The sequence below is a fragment of the Rhincodon typus genome, chromosome 11 (genome assembly GCF_021869965.1).
Source record: "Rhincodon typus isolate 14 chromosome 11, sRhiTyp1.1, whole genome shotgun sequence".
NCBI classification, from domain to species: Eukaryota; Metazoa; Chordata; class Chondrichthyes; order Orectolobiformes; family Rhincodontidae; genus Rhincodon; species Rhincodon typus.
This window is the reverse complement of record NC_063342.1, coordinates 7,763,518-7,791,234: the sequence shown is the minus strand read 5'-3', so window position 1 is coordinate 7,791,234 and position 27,717 is coordinate 7,763,518. Positions and strand designations below refer to the sequence as shown.

The 27,717-nt window shown below is 43.9% G+C and overlaps 1 long non-coding RNA gene across 1 annotated transcript in view; it reads right to left on the bottom strand.

Moving 5' to 3' along the window:
* Positions 1–25,518, bottom strand: part of LOC125484430 — a 39,906-nt gene extending 14,388 nt beyond the window's left edge. The window contains exon 1 of the long non-coding RNA XR_007263253.1: positions 25,417–25,518. This is a non-coding gene — a long non-coding RNA (uncharacterized LOC125484430). The remainder of the gene's footprint in view (positions 1–25,416) is intronic.
* Between the last annotated feature and the right edge of the window lie 2,199 nt (positions 25,519–27,717).

Below are 27,717 nucleotides of genomic sequence, written 5' to 3'. Positions count from 1 at the left end.
TTTTATACTCTATGCCTCAACTGATGAAGGCAAGCATGCCACATGCTTGCTTGACCATCTTATCCACTTGTGATTTCCTATCAGGATACGAGTGGCTTGGAGGGTTACTTGCAGGTGGTGGTATTCCCAGTTATCTACTGCCTTTGTCCTTCTAGACAGAAGTGGCCATGGGTTGGATGGTGCTGTCTAAGGATCTTTGGTGAACTTCCGCAGTACATCTTGGAGCCAGTACACACTTCTACTACCGAGCGTTAGTAGTGGTAGGACTGAATGTGCCTAAAAAGCGGCTGCTTTGTCCTGAATGGTGTCAATTTTCCCGAGTCTTGCTGGAGCTACACTCATCCAAGCAAGTACTCCATCACATTGTGTCTTGTAGATAATGGACAGGACTTGGGGCATCAGGAAGTGAATTTATCACAAAGGAGCCTCTGACCTTCTCTTGTAGCCACTAAATTAAATGCATATGTATAGATATTATACATAATGGTGCCTGTTAGTCATAGTCAGCAGGAGGTTTCCATACTCACATGTGAGCTGTTGCCGTGAGAGTTCATGGAGTTAGAAAAGTTGAGGACTCCCAGGCTAACTCTCTCTGGAATTAATAATGGAGAAGCAGGAAACGGCAGAGGAGTTGAATAAATGCTTTGCATGAGTCTTCACATTAGAAGACACTAACAGCATTCCAAAATTACTAAATAATGAAGCGGCAAAAGGAGGAGAGGAAATAAATACAACAACTATCAGTCGAGAAAAGTTGCTAGGAAAACTAATGGGGACTAAAGAACGAAGAGTTCCCTGGACCTGATGGGATGCATCCTGAGATATTAAAGAAAGTAGCAACAGAGATAATAAATGCATTGGGACCAATCGTCCAAAATTCCTTCAATTCTGGAAAAATCCCAGAGGATTGGAAAACTGCCAGTGTGACACTTTTAATTAAAAAGGAAGTAGACAAAAAATGGGCCAATTAGCTTAACATCTGTTATTGGGAAAACGTTAGCCTCTATTATAAAGAATGCAATAGCAGAGAATTTAGAAATCCATTATATGATTGAGCAGGGTCCGTACAGCTTCACAAAGGGGAAGTCATGCCTGACAAGTTTAAAGGAATCCTTTGAGGAGATAACAAGCAGGCTTGTGAGGTTACGCACTTTGGCAGGAAGAACAGAGAAGACAAGTGGGATTAACAAAGGGAGAACAGCAGATGTAATATATTTCGATATACAGAAGGAATTTGAAAAGGTACCACACAGGTAACTTAATACGATAAGAGCCCATGGTTTTGGAGGTAGTACATCAACATTGATAGAGGATTGACCAACTAATACAAGACAAACAGGAATAAGGGCAGCATTTTCAGGATGGCAATCTGAAACCAGTGGAGTCCCACAGGGATCAGAGCTGGGGCCATGATTATTTGCAAAATATATTAATGCCTTGGATGAGGAAAGTGAATGCACTATAGCCAAGTTTGCAGCTGACACAAAAATAGGTGAGAATGACACAGAATCTGCAGGGGGATACAGACAGATTAAGAGGGCAAAAACTTGGCAGATGATCCATAATATGGGAAAATGTGAGGTAATGCACTGTGGCAGGAAGAACAGAGGAGCTGTATATTATTTAAATGGAAAAAGACTGCAGAGAGCTGCAGAACAGAGGAATGTGGGACTCCTTGTACATAAATCGCTAAAATTTTGTACCCAAGTTCAGCAGATAAAGCAATGTTGGCTCTTATTTCAAAGGGAATGGAGTATAAAAGCAGTGAGGTTTCTCTAAAATTGTACAAAGCACTAGTCAGACCACAGCTGGAATGCTGTGAACAGTTTTGGACTCATTATCTAAGGAAAGATATACTGACATTGGAGGCAGTCCAGAGAAGGTTCACTTGGCTGATACCATGTCTGGAGGGACTGCCTTATGAGGACAGGCTGTGTAAGTTGAGCATGTACTCAGTGGAATTTAGAAGAATGAGAGGTGACCTTATTGAAACGTACAAGATTCTTAGCGGACTTGAGGCAGACTCAGAAAGGAAGCTACCCATTGTGGGAGAGTCTAGGGCCAGAGGGCATTAGCTCAGAATACCGATTTGTGTATTTAAGACAGGGGTGAGAAGGAATTTCTTCTCTTAGTGGGTAGTGAATCTGCGGAGTTCTTTGCTGTAAAGGGCTGTACTTGGTCGTTAAGTATAATCAAGGCTGAGACAGACATGTTTAATTAGGATGGGAATCAAGGGTTATCAGGAAAAGGGAGGAAAGTGGAGTTGAGGGAGCACCATGATTATAATGAGATATTAGATATAGCGATGTGACTTCGGCTTTAAATATTGACCAGGACACCTCCCTTACTATTCTCTGAACTAGTGCAATTTACTGTGTTTCCCATTGAGACATGCTTGCCCCAAGGAGTGGATCCACTCTTCCAGGTGAGGTTGAGAGATGGAGGAAATTGGAACGGATGATCGAATCCTGGTTTAAAGAGGTAACATCCTCAAGAGGACACATCTTTCATGGAACTTTTGTTGTTTGTCTAACCAAACCTTCCAATTCAAAAAGCAGGACTGGGGTAAAGCATCCATTATAAAAGGTGAAGTTAAGTAGCTATATTCTTACTGGACCATAGGACTGCTCTCCTATTAAAGACAGACAACTGTGCTGGTTTAACCTGATGGTCACCATGCCTTAGGCAAGGGAAGAGGTTGAGAAGGACAGTACTTCATGGTAACCTCAGTGTGGCAATTGAAACCCCCATGCTGTCGGCATCACTTTGCATCGTAAACCAGCAATCCAATCAACTAAGCTAACCAACAACCCTGCTACATGATAATGGTTATCCTCCTCGCAACAGAGACTGAATATCAAATGCCTTTAAGAGCAGTATGGGTTAATCCAAACCAAATACGGAAATCTATACAATCAACAGAAGCAAGAGAAAATCTATTCAAACATTTAAAAAACAGACACTCCCACTGATACTGATTCAGGGCAATAAAACAATTTTTCTAAAAAAAAGCTGGGGTTTTATTTTAATCTATTGAATATATAAATCTGGGGTGTGTGTTACTGCTCCATTGATACCTCAGTACCACTGCAGTGGGGACTCAGTTCATAGCTTCAGACGCCTGTTAATGAATTCGTCTGGTTCAGTCTGGTTTTCCTACCAGTGATGACTTGATAACACAGCTAATCTCTCTCCCGCTTTGTATTCATTGCATCCCTCACCCTTTCTCTCATGCTTCCTCCCACCACTCCCCACCCCCCCCACCCCCGCAACCTTCTCGTCTCACCAAAGGGCTGATTTGCTCGTTAGATGGTTCAAATGTGGATATCCTTCTTGAATTATAAAGAATAGTAAATAGGAGTTCAGCTCGGAAATAATTCGATTTCTCTTTGGATTGGGAAGGGGTGGGAGTGTGGAGAGGAAAGGTTGATGGACAGCAGGAGGTAGGAAGTCGGTATTCTGATATCTGCGGGTAAAATCAGGTTAGCGACGCCTCTAAAGGCGCAGGGATGAATTTTATTTTACAAAATGTATGAGCAACACGATTTGGAAAGAAATGGGACAAATGACTGCATCGTCAACCTATTAATCTTCCCAGGCTTTTCTTCCTTCAAAGATCTCTGTCTCCCTAGTGCATGCTTTCAGCAAATATGTCTGATCCTTTCTGGGACCTGGAGGTGCTTGCTGCAGAGATGGCCCTGCATTCCAATGAGGGTGGAACAGTAGCGGTGTTCCAGTCGGAATGTCTATTAGCCATTTTTCCTTCCTTATTTCTTTTGTCTCGTATCTCATGTTTTTCTCCGAGCTGTGACTGAGCTGTTATGTGACCACAGCAGTCAGATGCTCTGATTGATTTAGAGAGGACCCACCCCAAAGGATCGGAAAGAAACTCACAGGCCTCCTGACACCTGATCTGACAACACCTTGATTTTAAAAATTCTTGTCAGAATTTTCAATCCTCATTCCCTCCCTAACTCTATGATCTGTTCCAGCCCTACAATCAGGTGAGGCGATGGCCTCCAAAAACCCAGATAATACCCAGGTTCAAATCCTGCCATGGCAGGTGGTGGCATTTGAATTCAAGGGAGATAAAACAAAAAATCTGGAATTAAGGATCTAATGATGACCATGAATCAATTGTCAGGAAAAACCCATCTGGTTCACTAATGCCCTTCAGGGAGGGAAACTGCCATTCTTACCTGGTCTCCCCTACATGTGACTCCAAACTCAAAGCAGCTGCCCTCTGGGTAATTAGGAATGCTAGCCTAGCAAGCGATGCCCTCATCCCATTAATGAATGAAAAAAACAGTGGTGTGTCTGGACTCCTCCAATTCAAATTCAATTGACCTGAATTCCTCCATCCTGCCACCCTGTGGAAATTACAAAACTATGGAATTCCCTTCCTAAACTTCTCTGACACTTTAACTGTCTTTCATTCTCTAAGACCCTCCTTAACATTTACCACTCTGACCAAGTTTTAGGTCACTTGTCTAAATGTTTCAGTGTCAACTATTGTTGGCTAAACCTGCCTGCAAAGTGCCTTGGCAGGTTGTATAATGTCAAAGGCACTATATAAATGCAAAGACTTGCTTTTGTTATAAGGCACAGCTTTGTTTGCAGTCATGGAACATGACAACCCAACAATTTTGATCCAATGTTATCACATCAGAAACTGGTTCACAGCTACTCTGATGTTCTCCCCCTTTAATTACCTACATTTGACATGATCTCTAAGTCACGCTCTTGTTTTTGATGGGACAGTGTACAGGGAGCCTTCTCTGTGTCTAACCGCAAGCTGTATCTGTCCTTGGGGTGTTTGATGGGCCAGTGTGGAAGGAGCTTTAATTTCAGTTTAAAACAGTAGAGGATGCTTTACTCTGTATTTAACCCTGTGCTGTACCTGCCCTGGGAATGTTTGATGAGGACAGGGTAAAGGGAGCTTTACTCTCTATCTAATTCCATGCTGCACCTGTAGGGGAAGTGTTTGATGGGTACAATGTAGAGGAACCTTTACTCTGTATCTAACCCTGAGCTGTACCTATCCTACGAGTTTTGGATGGGCACATCACAAAGAGAGCTTTACTCTGGAACTGTGCTGTACCTGGTCTTTATAGAAACCTGAATCACAGAAGGAGACATTTATTTTGTATCATTAATAAAGCATTTGTGCTTAGTCTTACAATCCCTTGTATCTTTCATGAAGACTTATTAAAATAATCTGGCATTGTTATGACTGATTTAAAGTTGACGTGACTCCCTATCCAGCTATCCAAGTTACACACGCTTTCCTGAGCTCGTCCCGGAGTCAACCATTCAGCACTCTGTAATCCAAAAGCATTACGTATATGACATAGCTGTTACACACAGTGGCTCAAGAAGGCTCAAGGCCAGCTTCTCAATGGACGGCATTAACTAGGGGATGGCACATCCAGTGACGGTCACATCCCAATAAGCTATTCAATGTTGAGATCTTAGGAAGACCATGTCTCCCTTCTTTTCAATTCACTACCCCTCCTCCCACTCCCGATCACCCAGCATCAACTGGTTACAAAGCAAAATTAGGATTAATGATGGGGGTTCTGATTATGCCCATGTCTGGGGAGATGTTGATGGAGGGGGGTGGGGTATAGGTCAAGTGTGAAGGTAATTGGTATGCAGAGGCAGAGGTGAACGCTGGAACAGTGCACAGGCGTGACAGGAGACTTTGTTCCCCACGACATGCTCATTCTAATCCTATTCTGAGAAGCTGACCATGCAATATGATCACTGACTCTTGTCAGTACGTGTGGCCATTAATGGGAAAGAATTCCTTTGATGTATTCTAACAATGTTGAGAGTGAGTGAGAGAGAGAGCTAGTTTAGTGAACAGACAATAAGTTTGATACTGGTTGGTATGCTTACATGACCTACCAATCCACAATGACCTCAGATAGCCACTGTGAAGTGAGTGTGTGATGGCTGACATTGTATTCTTTACTTAGTTGGCACGAGGAAAATAAGTTAAAGAGTAAAACAAAGGGTGACATTTTTGATTACTGGTCTAGGCAGTGGTTCTGAAGGAATATGTCTATAAAAAGGAGTTTGACTAAAAATGCCTTCATTCATAAACGATTCCATTCAGCTCCTTCTCAGGTATCTAGCTAATACATTAGTCCCCTCTCAGACCACAAGGCCCCAGGTTCGATCTGTTGGAGCCAGCTGGTTTCTGCCAGGACTCCCAACTTTCCTTGTGGCCCCTAACCACCTAAGTGCCATTCTGAAAACCTCCCACCAGAGTGGTACTAGAATTAACGAGCAGGGCATCTATTAATGCCCCTCTTTCTGGCCAGATTGGAGAGTGGGGAAAGATTGGGGAGGGGTAGTGTGGGTGACACTTGAGGGCAATCAGTACTTGGAGGGAACAGTGAAAGTTGGAATTGAGCACAGGAAGATTTACTTACCCATGCAGCTTTACAAAATAAAATGGAACCGTTTGATAGTCTGAGCCAAATTGTACAAACTATTGTTGAGACAAATAAACAAAAACAAGGAAAGTTGGAATTCTCTCACCCTTTATACATCCTCAAGATATTGTACAACATTTTACAGGTAAAGAAGCACTTTCGAAGTGTTGCAATGTAGAAAATATGACAGCCAACTGATCACAGGAAGATCCCACAAATAGCAATGTGATAAATGGCAAGGTGATTGGATGCAGTGAAGTTAGTGGAGGGAGTCAGGAGACCATGGAGACCTCCCTGCTCATCTTTAAAATGTTGATATTAACAGGACATCAGCAAGACAAAAGAATTCTGAGATGAATTTAATGGAAGCAGAACCTATGTTCCAAACATAAGTAACAATAAGACGCTTGGAAGAAGTTTAAAACCTGCAAACCTGGGCGTACTAGTCAAAAGGTAAAAGAAAATCTTCCTTAGTGATGAATTATTCATTTGTACCTGAGTATCAGTGAGGTTACTTTTGAGGTGAATATAGGGGAGCACTGAGGGGCAAGTGCAGAATTATTAGTCCAAATGGGCCTAGTCTATGATGAACAAAAACAGAAGTTGCTGAAAAAGCTCAACAGCTCTGGCAGCATCTGTGAAGAAAAATCAGAGTTAATGTTTCAGGTCCAGTGACCCAGTGACTCAGATCTGATGGTAGCTAGGAAAATGTTGGTTTATATGCAGAAGATAGGGTGGGGGATGGGGGTAAGGAGTAAACGATAGGTGGAGATGGAGCCCAAAGAGAGAAAGACCAGTTGGACAGACAAAGGAGTTGATAATGATCTGGCTAGGAGGGTGAATAGCTGTCAATGGAGACTGTTAGTGACTAGCAACAGGGGGTGTGTAATGTCAGGCTATATGGTAACAAGGCCTGATGTGTGGGGTAGGGGGCTGGGACATGGGAGAGTTTAGGCCCTAAAATTATTGAACTCGTTATTGAGTCCAGAGGACTGCAGGGTCACCAAGCGGAAAATGAGGTGTTGTTCTTCCAGCTTGCGCTGAGCTTCGCTGGAACACTACAGCAAGCCAGAGACAGAGATGTTGGCCAGGGTGCAGCCCTCCGAAATCAATGTTGAGTTCAATAATTTTAGGACCTGAACTCTTCCGTGTCCTTGCCCCTACCCCACACACCAGGCCTTGTTGTCACATAGTATGCCTTACACACGTCCTATTGTTAATCACCAACTATCTCCATGAACTGCTATTCACCATCCTAGCCAGATCGTTATCAACTCCTTTGTCTATCCAACTGCTCTTCTCTCTCTTTGGCCTCTATCCCCACCTATTGTTTATTACTTACCCCCTCCCCCCCCCACCCTATCTTCTGCATATAAGCCAACATTTTCTTTGTTACCATCAGTTCTGAGGAAGGGTCACCGGACCCGAAACCTTAACTCTGATTTTTCTTCACAGATGCTGCCAGACCTGCTGAGCTTTACCAGCAACTTCTGTTTTTGTTCCTGATTTACAGCATCCAGGGTTCTTTCAGTTTTTATTTAGTCTATAATGAACCAGGTTTTCCCAGTAAATTAAAGTAGCAACATTTTTGCATCCAGGGCTCCTTTGGTGCACTGCTAGTGTCCTCACTTCTGAGTTAGGAGTCCTAAGTTCATATCCTTCCTGCTCCAGAGTTGTGTAATGACATCTCCAAACAGGCTGATTACAAAATATCATCTGTTTAAACTTGTGCAATGACAATGCCCCTGCTACTGAACCAGGAGGCTTTCATTCAAGTCCCAAGTGCTCCAGAGATGTCTAACAACATCTCCCTGAACAGTTTTGATTAGCAATATCCAATGTTCACATTCATAAGAGTGATTGAAAGATTTGGACCCTGTTTAGTTAATGAAATTTTAGTTTCGGTTGTTCTTTCCAAGCCTGGATAACACCAGCTATTTCTCAGCAACTGATTGTCCCATTTGCCAATGAGCCTGCTCCCTCCTCCTCTGCCAACAGCCTGGCACCATAGAAGCTGTACAAAGGCCCTTCCTCAATCTCAATGACTGGCTTCACAACAGAATGGGAATGCCTTACAAAATTCAACCTCATTCACAGCTGCTCCATCAAAATAAAAGGTACCGCTGGGTTTAAAATGGGCATCCCCTCTACAATCTCAGTTGTCCTCCTTCAGCCCCATTCATGAAGCATCATTCACATGGGGAATGCATGAGGAGGTTTAGAAGGATTTCATGAAGTGATTTTTCACAGTGGTGGGATTAAAAGTGGATGGAGGTGGGGTGGTGATGTGGTGGGGCGGCACAATTTTCTTCATCACGATGTTTCTTCGTGTCAAGAGGTGGGAGGGAGGGAGAGGGACCTCACTCAGCACCCCCCTCCATCCCACCTTGGAAATAAGGTTGACAGTGCCCTCCGCCCAGATCCCAAGAACCTAACTTGTGATATTTAAAAGAAGACGGACTCACAAGTTAGGGTCTCAGGGACTGGGAGAAGTTCCTCCATCGTCTTCAGCCCTTCTCCTGGGCTAGTCCCGAGCGAGCTGTTCAGCGAGTCTCAGGCATGGCACCCTACCTGGCCAAGCGCCTCCTCACATTCCCTGCTGCTATCCGCCTCTCCAGCCAACTCTGCAACCCCTTACAGTTGGGATGGTACAGGTCCAGCCCACTGAGAACAACTCGAAAATGAGGGGGGAATAAACTTGTCTTCTCCAGCCCACCCCACATTAACTCCCTCCCTCCCTCCCCCACAGCTTCGCCAGATCCAGCTAGCAAAGGTACAGTCCATTCTTTAATATTTAATCAGAGCAAATTGATAAGGAGGGGCAGTGCACCCTGTCCTTGTGTAACAGGCTGCACAGTTCCTAAGGCAGAGTTTCTGGTTTCACCCTGACCCCCATCCTCTTCCTCCCGCTGAGAATGCAGGTGTCTTTGACACTGAACCACAACTCCTTCTGCAGCCCCCTCGCCCTCCAGCCCAGCGTCCGGCACTGCCTTCGCTCTGGTTTCTGATCCAGATACTTGGCTGGGTGCGGACCGCACTGTCATTTCTCACACAGCATCCAGCCCTCACTCTTCAGCAGCGGAGAGCGGCAGGTGGATTTACACAAACACAGACAGACACCCTCATCAACAGCGAGCAAGTCGCAGAAGAAACTCGCAAGGCGCTACCCAGGCGCATCCTGTCTCAAACAGCGGCCAACTGATCCGATGTGGAGCAGAAAGGCGATCGCTTGTGCCCTTCCTCAGGGCGAGAAAGGCAGAGGCAGGCAGGCAGAGAGACAGATACAGAGAAAGAGAGAGACAGACAAAGAGAGACAGAGATAGAAAGAGAGAGATGGAAGGAGAAAGTCAAAAAGAGAGAAAGCGATGGAAAGAGACAGAGATAGAGAAACAGTCAGAAATAGAAAGAGACAGAGAGGCGGACAAAGACAGACAGAGAGAAAGAGAAAGGTATGAAGGGACAGACAGATAGATACAGACAGAAATGGAAAAGAAGCAAACATAGAGAGGCAGACAGACAGGTGGAAAGAGACAGACAGCCAAAAACATTGACAAAAATAGACAGAGATAGAGAGAAGGAAGACACAGGCAAAGATGGAAAGAGAGAGAGACACAAAAAGAGAGACGGACAAACAGAGACAGAGGCAGCGATAGAGATGGATAGAGACACACAGGCAGAGACAGAGGCAGACAGATAGAGAGACAGAGATAGAAGGAGGCAGACAGAATGTATCACTGCAGTATTGTGCCTGAGAGGCAGCCCTGGGGAATCTCGCTCAGGTTTTGCTGAGATCATTAGTCTGTCTGCCGATGCATTATAGATCAATATTCGCTGCTATTTTATCCTTTACGTCGGAGACAGAGAAACAACGAAAAAAATAAACACACACACATTCCGGTGACAGTAGAAACCAGAGCCTTAAGAAAATGAGGCTTCCCCCCTCCCCTCCTTTTGTCCCTCTTCCTCAGCGCATCTTGGGGTTTCTGTTTTGGCCATGGAACAGAGAAATGAAAGCTTGTCTGTCACTGCGTCTCCTCACTGAGATTACCAACAAAACACACATGCCCCCGAAAAGACCGCATTGCAAACCGGCTCAGTCCCAGCCCTATCCTCGCCCTTGCTTTGTTCCGACGCTTCTGTACCGTAACATGGAGAAAGCATACAGCACCGTCTGTTTCAGAACAGCGCTCTGCTTCCGAGAGAGAGAAAAAAAATTGGCGTCGTGAGAATAATTCAAAAGATGTTTAGCAAAGCATTTAATTATTGTTTCTCTTTTTTTAAAGCAGCGCTTTCTCCAGCCTCTGTGAAGCAAGAAGTAGTGAGCTGTGAAATAAAATGCATTTTAAAGGAATTTTTCTTTCCCCCCTGTTGCAATGTAAATGTGATCTTAATCAAATGCTTCCTGTCTTACTCTCTCCCACCCCCCCCCCCCCCCCCCCCAACTCCCCATGGGAATCGATCTCATGCTCCACAGATTTAAAATCAGGCACATATCATTTCCAACATACCTTGTTGCTGACTAGAACGCTGAGGATCAGGGAGGATGCTGACTCACACTGGCTCTGTGTGAGTCTATGGGGTGGGGAGGAGGGGAGGGGGGGGGAACAGTATAATCGGCTGGTTATTTTGACTGTCTCATCATTAACTCTCAGACTTAGCATCAATCCGCCCGCTCAAAGCCACTGGGACTGTTAGTTTTTCAGCGCAAGAGTTGGAAAGCTTCTACCTTTGCAGGTTACACACACACACACACACACAGCCACGCACAAACTCGCACACACAGACATACGCAGCACAAAAACACACACACAGACATACATAGAGGCATGCATACTGGACTGACATAACTGCACACATACATAAACATTAACACGTATGCAAACACACGTTCACACAGGTAGGTGAATACAGATGCATTCTGTCACACACGTACACAATTAGGCAGGCATATATTACAAAGGAAAAATAACAATCCCTCTTTTCTCTTTCATTCCCAAATTCCCTCTCTTTTCCTTTCACTCTTTCTTGGCTGTTGGCTTCTCAGACTGGATATACATCTAATCCCTGTCCCATACAAGGACAGAGGGAGTGCTGTGTATCATGTTGACAAGTTGACACTCCCCAACACCCCCCCGACTCATCGCTGCCTCCTTCCCATTTCTGCACTCAGCACTTCCCCCCCTTTAAACCCCTAGCATTCCTCCCACACTTCTCACCCACTTCGTCCTTTCTCACATCTCTTCCACCTCAGCCATGCCCACTCACCAACTCCTTCACATTCCCCCCGCTCCCCCCATACCCATCTTCCACTCTGCGGTGCCCCCATTCTGTAGACCACTTACTTGGCACATTTCACATCCCATCTCACAGAACACGATCCTCCTGCCCTCCAACTCCCCATTTCCGAAAGACACAGATTACCTCTATCCTCACCCACCCCATCCCCGCTTTCACATCCTCCTCTCTCCAGTCTTGTCTACTTACTGCCCTGTGTCCCCACTCCATAATCTTCCCCAACACTACCCCCTTGCCCCATGTTCCAGCCCCTCTTCTATGCCCTGATGCCCAACTGGCACCATCGACATTTAACTCCCTTTTGATCAAAATGATGGATCTCCAAATAAATTCTTTCGAGCTAGGCTTGTTGAATACAGAAACCCATTCATCCTTTTCATTTTTGCTTCAGCAATATCAAATGGTGCAGAAACAGAAGATGCCTGTAGATGCTCACATTTACAAATCATGAGCAATTTAACATTCTCTGTCAAAACTATGTTCAGAATCCCTGTCTGACTCTATCTATCTCATTTCTCTCTCTCTTCATTTATCTGTCTATCTGTACTGATCCCAAGAGACTGAATGACTAACTTGGATTCCCTCCAAAAATCCTGTCGCTGACTGTCTTTCCCAGTCTCCATCTTCCTTTCCTATACCATTCCCTCTTCCTAGCTTACTGCACACTTCTCCTTTGTCTCCATTCAATTTCCCCTTTCTCTACCTCTCCCTGTCTGCTTCCATCTCTGCCTTACTCCTTATGTCCTCTCTCCCGTTCCAGCTGGCTGGCTGTCGCTACCTTTTTTTTATTTATCCCTCCATTTATCCCCTTCTGTCTCCTCTCTCTGTCTTGAGTGTCTCTCTTTTCCCTTTGTCTCTTCCCATGTGATCATTGCCTCTCTTCATGGTTTCCCATATCTTCTCCCAGTTAATTTCTCTTTTATTTATCTCTCTATCTCACTAGAATTATTTTTCTTTGCCCCTTTCTTTAGCATTCACTATTTCTATTACTTGACCTCTGAATTTCTGTCTCACTATTTATTTTCCTTTCCACTCACTCCATTCCTTCGCATTGCATTCTAGCTCTTCAGGTATCTCTCTATCCCTTCCACCTTGTATCTCCCTATCCCTTCCTCCCTGTATCTCTCTATCCCTTCATTGCAATTTATTTCTCTTGTTTTGATCTCATACAATCCCGTTTTGATTTGCACACTAGATTTACACACTTGATAACAGACATTTTAAATATTGGAATTTTAAGTTCCACGAGCTTCTGTGTCCTGTCCTATCCTATCGATCCCAATTTCCTGTTTAAGTTATTAAAGGCTGATATAGTTTTGAGGTACAATTATTCGTGCGAGATTAGAATGAGGATTTTCTTTCCAGATTCACGCCAAGACACATTGTTAAATCCAAACATGCAGTGCTGCACTGCAGTTAGCTACCCTGACAGAAAATTACGAATCTTTGGCCATGTTGCCCATGGTGAGAATATGAGCACCACAAAGATTGTATTTTCTGCAGACACCGCTATTTCTTCCCCAGATCCCAGTCACAATCTTGCCCTCATTCTCACAGTGCTGTAGAAGCCACATTGATCAATCTCCACAGAAACAACCCATTCACCAGATTAAAAATAAAAAAAAAGTCAGACAGACAGGGAGGGAGCAAGGGAAAGGCTAAAATGAGCGAAAGGCTGAAAGAAAGTGGGAGAGAGGGAAAGAAAGACAGGAAGAGAGCAAGAGAGAGAACAAAAGAGACAGAAAAAGAGCAAGACAGAGGAAGACAGAGTTAAAAAAAAGCAAGAAAAAGATAAAAAGAAAAAAGCAAGAGACAGACAGAACAAGAGGCAGAATGAGAGAGAAATAGAGACAGGCAGAGAGAAACTGAGAGTAAATGAAGAAAGACAGCAAGACAGAGACTGAGAGAAATAGAGAGACAAATGGACGAGAGATGGAAACAGTGAAAAACAGAGAATTGAAAAAAGAAAATCTAAAGAGAAATAGAAGAAAGGCAGAGAGCGAAATATAGAGGGGTATATAATGTCCAATAGAGAGAAAGTCAGAAAGAAAAAGACAGAGATAAGAACGAAGGACAGAGGAAGCAAGGGAGAGGCAGAAGAATGAAAGGGATGAAGACAGAGAACAAGACAGAGTCAGATGAGAAAGAGCAAGACAAACACAGACGGAGATGTCGAGAGGAAGCGAAGCAGAGAGACAGTAAGATGTCCAGACAGATGCCAGGCTACAAAAAGGAAACAGAATGAAAATATAGAGAAAATAAAGGTAGAGACTAAAGACAGAGGGAAATATATCAGTGATACATAGAGAGAACACAAAATAGAGCCAGAGAGAAAGAGCAGAGAGAGGGAAGCCCATAAAAAGAAATGGAGTTAGACAGACAGTCTGGAGACACAGCCAAAAACATCTGAGAGACAAAAATAGACAGAGAGAAAAGACAGAGGAAGAGCGCCAGGGCGAGAAGAAGATGCTGGCAAAACTAAAATAAAATACAAAGCACGAGTAACATGCAACAAGAAATGCACGGTGAAATCAAATCATTAACCCTTACCCTGCTGGATTAATCAGGAGCTTCGCACAGTGCAGACTGGCAAGATGCTGAGCTGCTTTTGTTTTGAACCGTTAGATTCTTCTGACAATTTTTTTTTAAAAAAGGTCGCTATTTAACAAAAAAAATGAAAGGAGCAGCAAAGCCGCTGGTCTAATCACTGAATTGCGTTGCATTTGGAGCAATGGGTTCTGTCTCCTGGCTGTTACCTACGCCTCGCACAGACTCCCATCAGCCTGGTCCACTCCTGAACTCAGACGACCCACTCAGTTAAACCGTTCCGATATACTTGGCCTTTCTATCTCTTCAATGCATTTTTCTCCCTTCCCTCACCCTACCCACAATGCCCCAGACAAATTGGGGTCGTGACCTCAGTCTGGCTATCATGATAAGTAAATAAATAAGTTTAAAAAAACCACACGGATAAGAATTGTTCGTTTCAAGGTAACCACCCGACCTAATCTGTCCCTGCCTTGCTTGCAGGGCTGCCTCCCTCAGCCATAATGTGCGTTCTTCAAAGCAGAGTCAAGGAGAGGTAAGTGAACAAACCTGTTTCTCTTTAAAAGGGAAGAGAGCTGGATTGCTTAACATGGCACGGACACCTTACTGCAGTCGCATATAATGTAAAACAAAAGAAATAAAAGGCAAATTAAATGAACCAAAGTCAATATCAGGTGTCAAAATAACGAGAAAGAGAGAGAGAGATAAAGAGTGTCGACCTGTAATGGTGGCCAGGTTCAAGTCTGCTGCCTCCTTTTTGGAACACTGAGTCCCGTTGGGAATGCAGACCAGATAGAATCAATATAAGATGGAATTGCAGATGCTGTAATCAATCTGCTCTATTACTACTGTCAAGAAAGCCCAAGGAGAGGGTCCCTTCACTTGCAGTACATCTTTCATTTCAAACAAAGACCCACAGACTTAACACTTGGAAGAACCAAACCATTGTAATCTCCTGCAACGTACTTACAGCATTCAGCCTACATAAAATATACATACGTACAAAATGCACATATAACTCACAGATATAGATATTCATTCACATATCATTTATATAGACAAACAGACAGATATCGACATACAAAATCATATACATATATACGCACACAAACACACACACACACACACACACACACATATATTAGAGACACACACAAAACTGGGTTCCTGAATTGGATGTTCAGTCGCTGATCCAGGATTCCTCTGTGGATTATTTTCTTCCTCCAACACCAGCACCCTCTCCCTCATACCCACTCCTCCCCCTCTCTTTTTTTGTGAAGAAATCAATGGCATTGATCTCGTGTGGGGGTCCAGCGTCTGCACCTTCATCAAGCAGTGAAGAAAGCTTGTGACACAGTGTAAGGGAAGCTGCCAGTACCAGACAGATCGATTAGCTCCCTAACTGCAGAGACTGAAGCTCCTGTGAATTGATGACTGCATCTGCTGTGGTAGCAAAAAAAAACCTTCCATCGCGCAATTGCTACAGGAATAAAATTCTTCTCCTTGCCTTTGACAATTTTCCCCTCATTTGTCTCTCCTGGTGGCACTGGGTACCCCTGGGATATGTGGTCACAGACACTATTCTACTGGAGAGGTCATTCTGTGGCTGAGAAACCCAGATGTCAATTGTTGGCTGGAGGTGGGGAGGGTCAGGGGAGTTGGCGGAGTCATGGGAGATGGCACCTTCCCAGTGAAATTCACTGGATAGCAATCTAAGGAAGCTATCTTTCCAGGGTCACAGCCTGGCTCTGGTATGGATTGGCTCACATGGCGTAGACTTGTAGCTAAACCGAGGAAAGCTGGGCAGAGGTCACCTGAGCCCGGCCAATTTTTGGGTGCTATCACTGCATTTAGTGCTGGTTGTTCAGGGAGAGGAGATGGATTGGGGGCTTTGTTGTGACACAGATAGCCACCCATTTGGAAAGTGCACATATGTGGATTCACGAGAAGTTAGAAAATGCTCTTCCTGCGAAGGGCCAGAAAAGTGGACTTTTGCTTGTCAAGAGATTTACGGGATATATATGAGTTAAAACACAAATCAGCCATGATCTCTGAATTGTGGAACAGAGTTAAGAGGCTGAATGGCCACTATCTGATTTTGATGTCTTGCACCAATGGCAGAGTTCAGTTTGGTTATCTGTAGTATGCAGGTGGTACAGAAAGCAAGGGCTTTGATCTGGAGCTTCAGTAGAGAGGGCAAGTAATTGGGAATTGGGTTATGAACACATCCAAGTCCAAAGGCAATGAAGACTCCTTGGAGCGAAATGGAGGTAGTTTCCCAAAGCCATGTTGGTCGAGCTCGAAACACAACCATGCAAAAGATGACGCTGAAAGAACAACAGCAAAAATGGACCAACCCAGCAAATCCTGGGACAAAAGATGAGCCAATGGATAGTGGGGTAGAGAGGTGTGATAATACATAGGTAGCCCATTTGGATGAGGTCACAGGAGGTAGTGAAGTCAGACTGAGAAGCATCCTTTAGAGGTCAGCAGTAAGGTGAGAAAGGCTTGCATTTCCATAGCACCTATCACAACTTCAGGACACCACAAAACCTTTTACACCTAGCAAATAACTTCTGAAGCGCAATTGCTATTGTAATATAGTGAACACAGCCACCAAGCTAAGTGCAGTAAGTTCTTACAACAGCAGGGAAGTAATGAGCAAACCATCTGCTTTCGTGATGCTCCTTGAGGGATGAATGAGGAGACATTTGTGGACATCCTTGCACTTCTTCACATGGTGCTGTAAAATCTTTCATATCCACCTGAGTGGGCAGGCTGAGGCTCTGTCTCATCTGAAGGATTGGAACTGGAAAGGTGCCACACTCCTTCACGATTAGAAAAGTCAGTCTGGAGTGTAGTGATCAAGGCCCTGGTGCACGGCTTGAAACCCAGCTTTCAGACACAGAGGCATGAATCAGCCATGACGAATATGAACAGTGAATGAGTGATTAGAACAGTCCAATCCTTCAAGCGTTTACATGAAGACCAATGAAGGCAACTGGTATCAAAACAGGTTTTTAACGTAATGTTTCCAGCCTCTGCTAAACGCCTCCAACCCCTGGTCAACAAAGATCCATTTATTACACTTCTCAAATCTCACAATAAACTTTTCAACCGTCACATCAGGGGAAGCACAGTTGTAATCAATGACTTGCATTAAAAATGGGTCTTTGCCAGTTGGATCTACTTTGGCTGAGGCAGCATGATGTTTTGCATTGTTCAGTTCTTGTACATCTGGAGAAGGTATTTGCTGGTTCAAAGGTGAATGAACGCCTGTTTGGATTTGGAGGGGCCTTCCCTTCTGACCACTCCTCACCAGGGGGTTTGGTAGCCCCTGAGGTGAGTGATTTTCTGAGAAGATGGTGCTGCATCTTAAGGACGGGTTTCACAATCGATGTGCTTTATGAATGTGCAGCAGTGATTTCTCAGCTGTTCTGAGCCCATTTTCCTCTCTTATCGTGATGAAGGGTTGTTTGAGGCTGACACCTTTATCAGCTGGAGGTGCATGCTTTGAAAATTGTGGAAAGCTCCACTATTAAACAATAGAATTCCCTTCCCCTTTGTCGGCTTCCTCCACAAGGTTACATGCAAACAACAAGCAGGAGTAGGCCATTTAGCCTCTCGAGCTGCTCCGCCATTAATAAGGTCATAGCTGATTTAATTGAAATATCAAATCCACATTCCCACCTATTAACCTTTAATGCCCTTGCTTAGCAAGAATCCAACTACTTCTGCCTCAAAAATATTCAACAGCTCAGCTTCCACTGCCTTTTCAGGAAGATAGGCTTTATCTTAAAGACTCATGGCTCTGAAAAAGAAAACCATTTAAAAAAACATTGGAGCAGGGCCATTCAGCCCCTCATGCCTGTTCTACCATTCAACATGATCATGTTTGATCGTCAAGCTCACCTTGAATTCACTTCATCTCTGTTTTAAATAGGACACCCCTGATTTTTAAACAGCAACTACTTAGTTATAGTTTCTTCCCCAAGAGGAAACAGTCTTTCTGCATCTCCCCTGTCAAGAACCCTCAGGATCTTATATGTTTCAATAAAGGTTTTCTCCCTGTAACAATTCATGCATTGGTATGTTTGCTCCCTGGTATTTTTTTGACTGGAGTGCCATGAGGTGTTGCTTGTTTGAGGTTTGACTAGCTTATGAGAGCATGGGCAGCTTCAAAAACCCTCACCTTGACAACATCAAAATAGCTGCTCCCTCCTGCAGGAATCACTGGAGAGTGATCAGGTGAAAGATGTGGGGATGGACTTTGACCTCTGAAGGCCAGCCGTATGGAGACACCAAGTACCACACTACCTAAGAAACGCAGAACCAATAAGGGCAGAGTCTTGCAGAATCCATTTTGACTGTAAGCTCCTTCGGTGGTTTGCAGAATTGCACACGTCAGTTCTGGAACATCTTTCATTTTCCCACTTGTTCATCTTAATGACCAAAAACACCTCCCCAGCAATAAATGCTGGCCAGCCAGTGACACCCACATCCCACAAATGAATAAATAAACAGAGAGAAAAAAAATCACCACCTGCCATGGCTGGATGTGAACGCAGGACCTCGGAACATTACCTTGGTTTTTGGATTAATGGTCTGGTGATAATATTAATGGTCCATCAACTCCTTTAGTTATCCTTGATTGCAATTAAGAGTCAACTACAACATTCCTGGAGGTTTAACGTGACATAGAGACCAAACAGGTTAAGGATGTCACAGTTCCTCCCATAAAGGGCAGTCGGGAACCAGGTAGGTTTTTACAACCATCGATGACAGTTTAATATTCTCATCACTACTGAGAATAGTTTTCAAATTCAGAATTTCTTTTTAAACAAGAATTGCATTTAAGTTCCACCAGCTGCCATGGTGCAACTTGAATCCAGGTCCTCAGAGCCATTACTAGAGTAGTGACATTATCGCTATGTAGATCCCTACAAAATACAATTATTCCCACTCCCACTGTGACGTTGAATCAGGACATCAACAATGAAAAGGGTGGCACGGTGGCTCAGTGGTTAGCACTGCGGCCTCACAGAACCAGGGACCCAGGTTCGATTCCACCCTGTGTTGACTGTCTGTGTGGAGTTTGCACATTCTCCCCGTGTCTGCGCGGGTTTCCTCCGGGTGCTCCAGTTTCCTCCCACAATCCAAAGATGTGCAGGCTAGGTGGATTGGCCATGCTAAATTGCCCTGTAGTGTTCAGCAATGTGTAGGTTAGGGGGTTGGGTCTGTGTGGGATGCTCCGAGGGTCAGTGTGGACTTGTTGGGCCGAAGGGCCTGTTTCCACACTGAAGGGATTCTATGATCATGCTCAGTGCGCTACACTTAAAAATGTGAGTTAATGAATGACCCATGATAAATCCATAGCAATTTCAGTCTCAAGAATTCCTGAGAACCTCCCATAACTAAACTATTAGCACAAATCTCCGTCGGACTAGACTTTCTGCACTCTGGGGATAGAACAATCCAGTATTTAGTTACGACCGTAGTGTAATGAAGCCTTCAGCTGACCTTCTGTCATTAGTTAATTGCACACAGCAAACCCTTAACTGTTCACCTTGACAATTCAGACTATAGGGATTTAATTATGAGAATACTTTATGATTAAAAGGAACTTGCTAGTTGTATTTTGAATGTAAAAGTAAAAGAATTCAGAATTGGAGTACGACCCTTGAGCACACTCAATAAGATCATGCTTTAATTTCTAGATTGACTCCACTTTCCATATCATTTGATTGTCAGAGGATCCAACTGACTTTTGGCTTATTTTGCACAGCCACTCACATAATCACTGTCAAGAATATCCGAGATTGGCAACCCTTTGAGAGAGATCTTCTCATCGCAGTCCCAAATGGCAGACTCTTTCTTGAGGCTATGACCCTGCGTTCCAGATTCCCCCACCATGGGTAACAGTCTGTTAGCGTCCTCTAATGACAGAGAAACTGCATATTGGTGTAATAATGGCAGATCGAATGGGGGAGATGGTGGCTTATAGACTAGTAATGCAGAGACCTATGCTAATACTCAGGAAAAAAGAGGTTCCCATCCCACCATGGTTGCTGAAATTTCACTTCAGTAAACTCTGAAAGGATTCAGAAAAGATTTACAAGGATGTTGCCAGGGTTGGAGGGTTTGAGCTGCAGGGAGAGGCTGAATAGGCTGGGGCTATTTTCCCTGGGGTGTTGGAGGCTGAGGGGTGACTTTATAGAGGTTTATAAAATCATGAGGAACATGGATAGGGTAAATAGAAAAGGTTTTTTTCCCCAAGGTAGGAGAGTCCAAAACGAGATGGCATAGGTTTAAGGTGAGAGGGGAAAGATTTAAATGGGACCTAAGGGGCAACTTTTTCATGCAGAGAATGGTGTGTGTATAGAATGAGCTGCCAGAGGAAGTAGTGGAGGCTGGTACAATTATAACATTTAAAAGGCATCGGGATGGGTATATGAATAGGAAGGGTTTAGAGGGATATGGGCCAAATGCTGGCAAAAGGGACTAGATTTATTTAGGATCTCTGGTCGGCATGGACGAGTTGGACTGAAGGATCTGTTTCCATGCTGTACATATCTATGACACCAAAAGCCAGCCTAATGGTAATCATGCAACAATTGCTGATTGTCACAAAAACCCAACTGGTGCTGTTTAGGGAAGGAAATCTGCCATCCTTACCTGGCCTGGCCTACGTGGTGACTCTAAATCAGAGAATCATCTATCCCATGGTTATAACCCAGATTTGAACATTGCGTTGCGAAGTAAATGGGTACTGTATAAATTCAAAAGGATTCATTTCCTTCTTTGACACTTTTCTTCCCAGCATTGTGGACATCAATACCTTCCCTTCTTTCAGGCCATTAAACCAAGAAATCTCACTTCAAGTCCACTGAGGATCACTACATGTGCCTTGTGGTATCATAACAGGTACGTCAAAGCCTCCAGAACTTCCTTAGTGGGTAACGATTGACCTACGTTGTTGGTGTTAGCCTGCAGCATACTCTAGCCACCTGTTCTGGAGAAGATTTTAGAATCAATCAAAAATTAAGGAAGCTACAGCTCAGCTTTTCATATAAAAACAAAGGAAATCAGGAAGAGTCTGCATGGCTTTGTGAAAGGAAAATTATGTTTAACCAATGCTTTGGAGTAATTTGAAGGAACAACATGGGGTGTGGATAATGGGGAGCTTGTAGACGTATTTTATTTGGATTTCCAAAGGCAGTTAACAAGGTCACCATAAAAAGTTATGACACAAAGTAAGAGTTCATGTTGCAGGGGGAAGATTGGCCAGCTAACAAAAAACAGACAGTATGCATTAATGAGTCTTTTTTGGATTGGCAGGATGTGACAAATGGAGTCCTGCAGAGGTCTGTGCTGAAGCCTCAGCATTTTATAATTCGCATCAATGACTTAGACATGGAGAGCCATGGTGTGGAGGTGCCAATGTTGGATTGGGGTGGATAAAGTCAGAAGTCACATGACGAAGGAGCAGCGCTCCGAAAGCTTGTGATTTCAAATAAACCTGTTGGACTGTAACCTGGTGTCACATGACTTCTGACTTAGATGAGGAGAGAGAAGGCATGGCAGCTAAATTTGCAGATGGCACAAGGGTAGGCAGGAAATTATGTTCTGAAGAGGACACAAGGAAGATGCAGATAGTTTGAGCAAGTCGGCAAAAGTCTGGCAGATGGACTGTAATGAGGGAAAATGTGAAATTGGTCACTTTGCCAGGAAGAATAATTTTTTTTTTTAAATTCATTCACAGGTTGAGGGTGTTGCTGGTTTGGCAGCATTTATTGCCCATCCTGAATTGCCCAGAGGGCAGTTAAGAATCAACCACATTGCTGCAGTCCTGGAGTCATATGTAGGCCAGACCAGGTAAGGATGGCAGCTTCTTTCCCTAAAGGACATTCGTGAACCAGGTGGGCTTTCCCCAACCATTGACAATGGATTCACAGTCATCATTAGATTCTTAATTCCACATTTTTATTGAATTCAAATTCCACCATCTGCTGTGGTGGGATTCAAACCTGGATCCCCAGAACATTATCTGGGTTTCTGAATTAACAGGCCATTGCCTTCTCCCAAAAATGATTAGTGTTATATGGTAAAGAAGGTATGTGGCATGCCTGCTTTCATTTCTCAGGACATTGAGTATAAAAGTTGGCAAATCATGTTGCAGCTGTATAAGACTTCAGTCAAGCCACATTTGGAGTATTGTGTGCAATTCTGGTTGCCGTGCAATAGGAAGGGTGTGGAGGCTTTGGAGAGGGTGTAAAGGACATTTACCAAGATGTTGCCTGGATTGGAATGTATCAGCTACAAGGAGATGTTGGCCAAACTTGGATTGCTTTCATGTGAATGGAGGCTGAGGGACGACCTGGAAATATCAGTGGACAGGTTTAAGATGAGAGGAGAGAAGTTTAAAAATGTGCGAGGAAAATTTTCTACACAGAGGGTGGTAGGTGTCTGAATGCACTACCAAGGAAGGTGGTAGAAGCAGATATGACAGCAACATTTAAGAGGCATTCAGCCAGACACATGAACAGGCAGGGAATAGAGGGAAAAGGTGTAAACCTACCCATCCTAGAATGACACAACACTGGAGGAGACCATTTGGCCTGTGCCAGCTTTTGAAAGTTCGCTCTTATTCATTCTATTTCTGAACTGTTTCCTTGTGATCTAGAGAACAATACATTTTCAATTGTTTATCCAAAGCGCTTATTACTACTGATTCCACTCCTACTGTCCTCTCAGTCAGTGAGTTCCACAATTTAACAATGCAGTGCGTTAAAAAAAAATCTCATCTTCCCATCTGGTTCTTTTGCCAATCATCTTAAATCATCCGTATCTTTCTGTTATTGACCCTACTTACGTGTCTACTGTATCAAACCGGTCATTAATTTGAACACCCATATTGAATAAGTTGGAACATTTCTTCTTAACCTTCTCTAAGGAGACATCATTCCAACTTCTCAGGTCTCTCCCCAAGTTTTGTGTTTGGGGAATCCTCGCCCTCATTGAGGTAAATTTCTTAGAATGCTTTGTAGCAGTCCTGGATGAACAATGAACAATTTAACGCGAGATGGCAAAGAGAAAAGCTGTCAAGACGCTTTACAACTTGGAAAGACAGACAATCTTCGTTCTACGACAAAGAATATTTTTGTTCTCACCTTATGAGGAATGGTTGCACAGTCTGCATCTGTACCTGTTGGAGTTTAGAAGAATGGGAGGTGATCTTACTAAAACATATAAGATCCTGAGGGGACTTGACAGGGTGGGTGCTGAAAGGATGTTTACTCTTCTGCTGGAAATTATAATTAGGGGAAGCAGTTTAAAAATTAGAAATTGCCCATGGAAGATGGAGAGGAAATGATTTGTTTTTTCTCTCAGAGGATCATTAGTCTGTGGATCGCTCTTACCAGAAAGTGATAGAGGCAGAGTCATTTAAAATTTTGAAGCAGAGGAAGATCGATTCTGGACTAACATAAGGAGTCAATGTTTTTGGGGGAGGGTCTGTGGGAATGTGGAGTCTATGCCACAATAAGATCTTATTGAATGGCAGAGGAGGTTACAGGGGCTAAATGGCCTAATTCTACACTGGATTTGTGTGTTTGCATTTAGCCCTAAACTAACATTATTTGTGAAAAAGATCTAGACATTATCACATTGCCGTTTGTGGGGTCTTGCTTTGTATAAATCTGCTGCTACATTACAACAGTGACTTCACTTCTGAAAATGCTTCATTGGCTGGAGAGTGCTTGGGACATCCTGAGGTTCTGAAACGCATTGCAGATGTAAACATTATTTCTTTCTTTGCTTTTCTTGATTGCTTCAATGAGAATGTTTCCCCAAAGGTTTCACGAGCAGTAAATAGTTTAGTGAGCGTCTCGGATCACAAAGGTAGGCAATAAAGTGTTCTCTTACCTACTTCCTCTTTTTAAGTCATTTGGCAGCCAACATTTAAATTAAGGCACTTGGTAGGAAGCCAAATACTCTTTAAAAAATAAGAGTCTAAATGGAGTAGGGGAATAGTGAGGTCGAGGAGCACAGGCTCATGAATCACTGAAAGTAGCAATGGAATTTAACAAAGCTTGAAAAAATATAAACAGAACACAGGGGTTCATGACTATGGACGAAATTGCAAAGCCACAAGTTACATTAATTTGTTCTGACAGTTGGTACAATTACACAAGGCACCAATCAGTACAGGACTTGGTTGTATAGATGGGGACATAGAGTTAGAATCATTGAATCCCTACAGAATGGAAGCAGGCTATTTGGCGCATCGAGCTCGCACTAATCCTACCCCTGTAACCCTGCATTTCTCTTGGCTAACCCACCTAGCCTGCACATCTAGGATGGCATGGTGGCACAGTGGTTAGCACTGCTGCCTCACAGCACCAGGGACCCAGGTTGGATTCCAGCCTTGGGCGACTATCTGTGTGGAGTTTGCACAATCTCCCCGTGTCTGCGTGGGTTTCCTCCGGGTGCTCTGGTTTCCTCCCACAGTCCAAAGATGTGCAGGTTAGGTGGATTGGCTATGCTAAATTGCCCATAGCGTTCAGGGAAGTGTAGATTAGGTGGGTTATAGGGGGATGGGTCTGGGTGGGATGCTCTGAGGTTTGGTGTGGACTTGTTGGGCCAAAGGGCCTGTTTCCACACTGTAGGGATTCTATAATTTACCCCTGAATGCTATGGGCAATTTATCATCTTTGGACTATGGGAGGAAACGGAGTACCCGGAGGAAACTCATGTAGACACGGGGAGAATGTGCAAATTCTACACAGACAGTCACCTGAGGGTGGAATAAAACCCGGCTCCTGGCCGTGTGAGGCAGCAGTGCTGACCACTTCGCTACCATGCAACCCTGGTCATTGAAGGTGGGTGTCCAGGTTTTCCCAGATGCTGTGGAGTTTTGACTCTGTCACAGAATGCACATTTTCTCATTAGGTTTCCCACCTACATGTGACACTCTTCGGAAGCCCTGGTCGCTGGTTGGTTCTGAAAACGCCTACAGCAGACTGCACATGAGGTAAGTAGACTGCAGCTTCTGGTAGGACAATGGTGTATCTCCAAACATCTGGGCAGCTTTAAGCCTTGACCCTGGGGGAACCCGGAATCAAACTCTCACCCTGTGGGACTTCTGCATGGGGGAAATGCTCTGACCACTCGGCAGACGGTCTAGGTTCTCTGAGTAAACATCCCTGCGTGATTCCTGGTCCTGGCCTTCTCCTCCAAGCGGTTCTCTCTTCAGCAGCTGGGTTTCCTGTGCTTCGGGAAACCTGACCAGCCAGGGTTAAACTTGCAAAAAAGAGAAAAGCAGCTTCAGTGTGAGACTGCCAGCTAGGCTGATTATAACATGCGAACTGCCAAACCGCCCCCCTTCCTGAAAGTAGGTTGACTGCCAACCCGTTTTCCCGCCTTGCCTAGAAACCAGAGAGCGGGCGCCTTGCGGGCAGATCAGGGTCCAGTTTGGTATTTTTGTACGACTTTATCATGTCACTCCATGCCAACTAACCTGCTTTTATGGGCTAAAATTCACCTCGTCGTGTACAGTGCTCTAGGTCAACAATCTAGAAAGGAAAAGGAACACGCAGATGCCAAAGAATCAAAAATGATTTCCAGTAGGTGATATCGGAATTGAGTGGTTATATTTATCAGGAGAAACTAAACGGGTGGAAGGTCATTTGTTCTGGAAATGAGAAGGCTGGGTGGAACTTATGACGGAGTTATATCGGAAAGACATAAAGAAGGTTTTCCTATTTTTAAGTATAAGATAATCGCTAATAAAAAAAATCTAGTAGAGTGAATGAGAGAAACTGTTTTACTCAGAGAGTAGGTAGAATGGGGAGCTTGCTTCCACAGGGAGTGGTTGGGGTGAACAGTCTAAGACCACAACAAGTCGGAGCAGATGTAGGCCATTCAGCCCATTGAGCTTTCTCCACCATTCAATGAAATCATGGCTGTTCCAGTAATCTTCAGCTCCACTTTTCTGCCCTTTCCCCATTTCCCGAGTTCCTTACTGATTAAAAATCTGTCTATCTCAGCCTCGAATATACTTAATGACTCAGTCTCAGCAGCCCTCTACAGCAAAGTATTCCATCGTTTCACAACCCTCTGAGAGCAGAAACACTTCCTCATTTCTGTTTAAATGTGCAAGTGCATTTAAGAAAAAGACTGATAAACATTTGAGGGGAAAAAAGGTTAGTTTCATAGGATGAGTTGAAGTACATTGAAAGAGACCCATCTTCACATGGAGGTCACTTTCCATTGTGTTACATTGCATTCCTGCCAGACTAAATGGAACATGAGGCACTGGGTAGGCTTAGCAGCAGAATTATAGAAAATAGAAGCATGAGTAAGCCATTTGGTCCATCAAACACAATCTGTAACCACATGATCTGGTATAACCCCCACTTTACTATTACCAACAAGCCAGGGGAATGGTCAGAGGGGGTGGGGGGGGGGGGGGGGGGATGGGAAGAATGCAGGAAGGCATGCCATACAACAAGGTGTCAATCTGCTGAGGCTACTACTAGACTATTTATGTGTCAAGCGTGCATACGATAGATGCTAAGAAATTCGACAGCCATCAGTTAAGGTCAATGCACTGCAGTCCTGCTGCATCCAATTGAGAAGGGTGATTGATAATTAAACAATGCACTGTAGAAGAAGGCTCCACAAATACCCCTGTCCTCTAGTGATGGGGAGGTATACAAATGAGGTGGAACAATAGGCCATTCGGCCCAATGAGCCTGCCATTTAATAAGATCGTGGCTGATCTGATTGTAACCTCCATCCCCTTAACCTTTCATCTACTTGATTACCAAGAATCCGCCTCTGCCTTAAAAGTATTCAAACACTCTTGTTTCCATTGCCTTTTCAGGAAGAGACTTCCATGGTCACATGGCCCTCTGGGAAACAAAACTGCACTATCACTTTTTTTAAATGACTGACTCCTTATTTTTAAACAATGACCGCTAGTTCTAGATTTTCCTGGAAGAGGAAACATTTACAAATCAATCTTTCCAGGTCCCATACGGGTCAATCACCTTTATTCTTCTAAACTCCAATGGATACAAACTTAGTCTGCACAAGCTTTTCACGTAAGACAACCCACCTATCTCAGGTATCAGTCTGATAAACTTTCTCTCAGCTGTTTTCAATGTATTTAAATTGAGCCTGCAGTTTCCTCCTTTCTCCTTCCCTCCCTCCTTTTTTGTCCAATGTAAAGAGACTTCCCCTGTATCAAGGGCATTTTGAAAAATTGAAGTCAATGCGTCAACTATCTCACTACTTGTAAGACCGTGGATGAGGTGCATCAGGACTTAACAAACCACAGCTCCAACTGTTTGCTCAGTACCACTTCATTCTCTCATTTCCTGTGCTCCTCCCTCCTTTCCATTGACTGATTTATTGCTGCTTCGGAGAT